Here is a 6,972-nt window from a genome sequence, read left to right on the forward strand (position 1 = left end):
AAAAGGAAACATTTGCAGGGCTATGGGGAAAGGGCAGGGGATTGGGACTAATTGGATAGCTCTTTCAAAGAGCCGGCACAGGCACGACGGGCTGAATGGCCTCTTTCTGTGCTGTATGATTCTAAGACCTCTATATCGAACAATCAATGCTATCGTGGGATGGGGGAGGGTGGGGGGCAGGGCCACCTGCACCCATCGGCATACGTGCCCCTGCTGGGCATCGACCCAGTATTCAGAGCTGACGTTCCAGTCTCCGCTTGTCAGGGCCCGAAGTCTCAGAGGCAGGAATGCTACAACTAGCCCTGTAGCTAACTGTGATATATATTACTATCTAGTTTTCATTAATCGTAGAAATTGGGATGATTGGCAGAGAGCTTCGATTCAAATGCCAACTCCAACTGCTTTTCGATTTCAGCTGCCATCACTGGTTATGTTTGTCATGCTGCAAACTCTTCCCAGAGCTGGTGGCAACAGGCTCAGGCTGAATACGGGTACACTTCCCATTTGTACCTTTCAGAGACTAAACAAACATAACAGGGGCAGAGCTCTCCTGGTAAGGCTTGTGTACGTGGATCTGTATAATGTCATTACTGGGATATGAGGATATTACTCCCTCGCCAATTGTGGGCACCCCGTCACATTTCCGCCCCTCCCTCTCCCCCCACACACTTTTTGCACCTTTTCAGCTCTCTTCCTCTGAAGATGGTGACTCATGATTCCGTTGCCACCAGTAGCCCTCCAGTTCCTGGCTCATACGTGAATCAGGACAGTGGTGTCTAAATTCAACATCGTTCCATCCGTTTAATGGGCCTAAAGCGGGCGCAACGATAACCAATTTGACAGAGCAGGGGCCCGCGCCTGCTCTCCATGAGCATTCGGGTCACGGTTAAATAGATCGGGCTTATTTTTAGGTGGCCCTGGCGGATGAGAGAAATGAGCATAGGCATCGTTTCCTTTTGAACTTGTGATGCCCAAGCTCCGACTAGTATTTCCGGGTTTTGAGCTGCCTAAGCAGCGGGCCTTACAGGGACCGCTGGAGGCCGCTCAAAAAAAAGGCCCCAAACATACAGGAGTGAGGTATTTGTGGAGTTGGAAGGAGCAGAAGTGCTCCTTCTAGGCCACTACCTGCGTGTCCTCACCCCCCGCCTCCAATCGCCTCCTTTCCCCCCTCCCTGCCCCCCCCCCCCCCCGATCGCTGGTTAAAAAGCGAACGTTCCAGATGCCTTTCTGCTCATTCGGTGTGTCCCTTGAGCTTGTCAATGGTGCACCTGGTAGATTGTGAATGCTGACACAATTTATTAAAACAGGGACAGCGCCGGGCGAATGGGAAGAATAATTGAACCCGACTGTGTGACAGACCTGAATTAATAAATACAGCCTGCTCACAATCTAAATCCTAGTGTCTACTGCCTAGACAGTTATGTAACAATATTGGCAGTACAATGTAAATAGATATAATTAACAGTGACAAGGTACTGAGTTAGTGATCCAGTGAGTGAGTCAGCACACTTCCCTTTCACCTTTGAGTCACAGATTTTGAGCTCAGTCCAGGCTGATGGAATGGGAGTCTTCTCTCTCTGCTAACCGCACGTATCCTGTTAAATGAGTATAGACAGTCTCAATACAGTTTCTAAAGGGATAGCATAGGCACAACAGCACAACTGCCTACAATTCTCGCAAGGGGGCACTATTTTGAATATTTCATTCAAGGAGACCTTAGGGGGGGCGATTTTACCTCCCCCCGCCTGGAGGAAACAAGGGGTGGGGGGAAGGCCAGGGGTGCAGTTAAAACTGATTGGGGGGGGGCTTACCCACTCCTTTGCCACCCTGATATGGCCAATTGCCAATTTTAAACGGCAGGTGGCAAGGACACCCACCCCAAGCCAGTTTAATCGGGGCCCATTCTGCTATTTTAACCTGAGGCCTGAGCAAATGTGGCATCCCCGCCAGGCCAAACCTGCTGGGAACAGGAGCCAGGGCTAGAAAAGGCCCAGCAAGGTAAGTTTAAAAAAAATGTTGTGCTTCCTTATGGGTCAGGAGGAGGAGTGCTCGTCTGGGCCCCATAAGGAAAGTTAGCTTCTCCTCCGTCCTAGGCTTCTCCCCACCGACCGGGATTCCCTTCCTGGAGCATTCACCTTGTGTTGGGGACGGTTCCTCTGGGCTCCCGGTAGTGGCCTCCTGCCGCCCAATTTTAACGGTCAGGCAGCCGCTTCCTATCAATTTCCCGGCCATTTTGGTCGGGAACGCGGCAAGTGGCATCTTAATGAGGCCAAGCAATTAGTGCGCTGCTTCCAGGCACTTTATGCAACCATAAATATCTTTTAATATATCAAATCTCTATCCGGTTAAGAAAATTTGATTGTATAAATTATGAATCGCACAGCCACTGAATATGTTTATTGTGGTTCCCTTCTGATTTGCATAATTTATGCAACTCAGTCCCCAGAAATACGTGATTCAAACATAAAACGACATCATTTTATAATTTGCATGGACCTGGGTTAAATTCCTGGCTCTATGATTCATTGGCACCGTCAATATTACACCAACATAAGCATATTTTAACACTGCAGCCTTAATGTTATGCGACTGTAGCGGTGACAGGCCCACCAATTTAGTTCTCCATTGAAGGAACTAAAGCAGTTGGTGCATCACCTCTTACCAGCAATGCCACCTGCCAGCACCGTTAACATTTATTTATGGCCCTCTAGAATGCCAGTCAATCGCAGATCTAGATAATTAAACTAACACCGTGACATAATGTAACAGTAACATTCATGGTATGTATTAGGCAGTTATCCTTTGCAATTTAAATTGTAATGCAAGAGATAGTAACCATACATTTCTTATATATTTAGAACTTGGATGTTGTTAATACGAAGACATGCAACTTATTTGTTCAGGTTACTACATCAACATAGAATCATACAGCACAGAAGGAGGCCATTCAGCCCATCGTGCTTGTGCCGGCTCTTTGAAAGAGCTATCCAATTAGTCCCACTCCCCCACTCTTTCCCCAAAGCCCTGCAGTTTTTTCCTAATTTATACACCTAATTCCCTTTTGAAAGTTACTATTGAATCTGCTTTCACCACCCTTTCAGACAATGCATTGCAGATCATAACAACTCACTGCGTAAAAAAATTCTCCTCATCTCCGCTCTGGTTCTTTTGCCAATTATCTTAAATCTGTGTCCTCTGGTTACTGACCCTCCCGTCAGCGAAAACAGTTTCTCCTTATTTACTCTATCAAACCCCTCACAATTTTGAACACCTCTGTTAAATCTCCCTTTAACTTTCTCTGCTCTAAGGAGAACAATCCAAGATTTTCTAGTCTCTCCCCATAACTGAAGTCCGTCATCCCTGGCATCATAGGAACATAGGAACATTCAGCCTCTCGAGCCTTCAATTAGATCATGGCTGATCTGTATCTTAAATCCATTTACCTGCCTTTGCTCCATAACCCTTAATACCCTTACCTAACAAAAATCTATCAATCTCAGTTTTGAAATTTTCAATTGACCCCTAGCCTCAACAACTTTTTGGGGAAAAGAGCTCCAAATTTCCACTACCCTTGCTATGAATAAGTGCTTCATGACTTCATCCCTGAACAGCCTAGCTCTAATTTTAAGTTTATGACCCCTTGTTCAGGTCTCCCCCACCAGAGGAAATAGTTTCTCTCTATCTACCCTATCAGATCCTTTAATCACCTTGAACTCCTCAATTAGATCACCCCTTAGTCTTCTATACTCAATGGAATACAAGCCTAGCCTATGTGACCTGTCCTCATAATTTAACCCTTTTAGCCCCGGTATTATTCTGTTGAATATGCAATGCACCTGCTCCAAGGCCAGTATATCCTTTCTGAGGTGCAGTGCCCAGAACTGAACGCAACACTCTAGTTGCGGTTTAACCAGAGCTTTATACAACTATAGTATAACTTCCATCCCACTTAAGGTGAAGGCTAGCATCCTATCAGCCTTTTAAATTCGTGATTTCTGTACATGGACCCCTAAATCTCTCTGCTCCTCCACAGTTCCTAGCTTCACGCCATTTAGAAAATACTCTGATCTATCTTTCCTAGATCCAAAGTGGATCCACACTTCATCTGCCACAGTTCTGCCCACTCACTTAATCTATTGAGTCCCTTTGCAACTTTCTGCTCCCATCTACACTGCTTACTGTGCCACCTAACTTAGTATCGTCAACAAACTTGGATATACCGCTGTCTATTCCTTCATCTAAGTCATTGATAATTATAGTGAAATGCTGAGGTTCCAGTACAGATTCCCGGGGGACACCACTAGTCACATTCTGCCAATTGAAGTACATACCCATTATCCCTGCTCTCTGCCTCTTACCTCCTAACCAATTCCCCACCCAAGTCAATAGGTTGCCTCCAATTGCATGCATTTTCATTTTTGATAACAGTGTCTTGTGTGCAACCTTATCAAATGCCTTCTGGAAGTCCATATAAATAACATCCATAGACACTCCCTTATCTACCATGTTAGTTACCTCCTCAAAAAATTCAACTAGATTCATTAGACATGACTTACCCTTTACATATCATGCTGACTCTCTCTGATCAGTTCATGTTTGTACAAGTGCTCAGTTACTCTGTCCTTAATGATAGATTCTAGTAACTGCTCCACAACAGATGTTAGACTAATAGGTCTATAATTTCCTTCTTTCTCTCTCCCACACTTCTTAAATAATGGAGCGACATTGGCAGTTTTCCAATCCAAGGGGACAATTCCTGAATTAAGAGTGCATCATTCTGGTAAATCTGCTGTGCAGCCTCTCCAAGGTCTTGACATATTTTCTAAAGTACCTAGTAGTAATGTAGTAACCTTCAAAAGGGAATTGGATATATACTTGAAAAGGAAATATTTGCAGGACTGTAGGGAAAGAACAGAGGAGTTAGATAGCTTTTTCAAAGTACCTATTTAACTTCTTTAACTTATCACGGTCAAAGATTTGCTTCAGGCAATGTGACCAATCAATCATCCCCCATCAAGGTTAGAATTCATTTAAAACCGAACAAATAAATCTGTAAACTTTAGTTATCAGGCTAAGTTGATATCTGTATCAGTATCTTTATAGAGATTTTAACCCTATATTGTTGGACTTGTTACAGCCCTTTCTACAGTACTGTTGCCACTATACTGAATACTTAAGGTGATGAATACACAATGCATTGCCTGAGTTATCCAGGCGTCCCTGGGTAGGATAAATTCCACACCAATGAGAATACTCCACAAATTGAGGCCCATTAACACAACAATGCACTGTACGATAAATTAATATTTAGCTGAAATATGTTAGCAAAAAGAGAGTTTAAAATGCCTCAAAGGATGTTAAGGTGGTTGATTAGTGCTCCAATATTCTCAAATGATTTATTAATCAACTTTCCTTTATTTACAGTCTCCACCACTCTTGCTGGGGTCAAGGGGAAAGAGGAGTCTGGAAATCCTCTTGGTCTCAGTCACTGGCATTGACTGCCTCTAATCTTTAATCTTTTCTCCTGATTGTTAGTAATGTGATTGAGTGACTTTGATGGCACAATAAGCAAAGGTTTGGCATTGAATCATGTAAACTATGGAATAAAGCAAGAATGTTCACACGTGTCTTCTACTGAACTGCTCATGTGTGTCTCGGGTTAGTTCTCTTTCCTTTATTTTAGAAATGTATTTCAGTTGTTTATTTGCTCCACTTCCTTATTGTTCTCCAGCGGTGCTGTTCTTTCTGAGCGTTGACAGAGAACCAGTTCCAAGGGTATCTGTCAAGGCCAATCTGTAGACATTCACTGGGAGCTGTGCATGAACTGCCTGTGATGATTCATTCTCCAGTTTCCCAATGAGGAATTGGCTGACCTCCACTTAGTGCTGACAGCATAACCAAGAGTGGGAACGCTCCAGGTACAGGATGAAGCAGGAAGGAAGAAGTCAAAGGCCTTGCGCAGTGCTACATATGAGAGAAACATACGTGGAGAGGGTGCAGCGCAGATTTACCAGAATGATACCGGGCTAAAAGGGTTAAATGATGAGTTCAGGACGGAGAAGTGTGAGGTAATGCATTTGGGGAGAGCAAACAAGGTAAGGGAATATACAATAAATGGGATGATACTGAGAGGAGTAGAGGAAGTGAGGGACCAAGGAGTGCATGTCCACAGATCCCTGAAGGTAGCAAGACAGGTAGATAAGGTGGTTAAGAAGGCATATGGAATACTTTCCTTTATTAGCCGAGGCATAGAAAATAAAAGCAGGGATGTTATGCTGGAATTGTATAAAACACTAGTTAGGCCACAGCTTGAGTACTGTGCACAGTTCTAGTCACCCCATTACAGGAAGGATGTAATTGCACTAGAGAGAGTACAGAGGAGATTTACGAGGATGGTGCCAGACTGGAGAATATTAGGTATGATGACATATTGGATAGGCTGGGGTTGAATTACCAAACCACAAAAGTAACATAAAGCATATCGGGCCACCTGCTAATTTCCTTATAGCATGTCAGACCTTTAAATGCCTGGTGACAACAGTAACAGTGCAAACTTATTTCTGTGTGACTGAGCATCACAATAGAGCAGATTCTACTGTAGATAAAGACCCTTATCCCATGTCAGAAACATTTTCAATCAATTATGTCTTTGAACCCAAGTTATGACAGAATATTTTTGTAAAAGGACAATATGGATTGCCTTTTACCAAAGCAGTCTGACATAACTTGTGCTCGAAGACTTGAGATAATAATCTTATTGAAAATATTTCTGACGTAGGACCTTTACCTACAGTGAACTGCATACTGCAAAGACTTTCACTGTTTCAGTAATCAACAAATCCACGGTGTTATTCATGGTTACAGACCTGTGAATGTTTGGATGCAGCAACCTGGTCCATTAATCCAATTTCCGAAGGTGAAATCAGACGTTCAAAAGAATGACTTGTCTTGAATGCAAATAGAAATATGCAT

This window comes from Heptranchias perlo, chromosome 12 (assembly GCF_035084215.1).
Source record: "Heptranchias perlo isolate sHepPer1 chromosome 12, sHepPer1.hap1, whole genome shotgun sequence".
Taxonomy (NCBI): Eukaryota; Metazoa; Chordata; class Chondrichthyes; order Hexanchiformes; family Hexanchidae; genus Heptranchias; species Heptranchias perlo.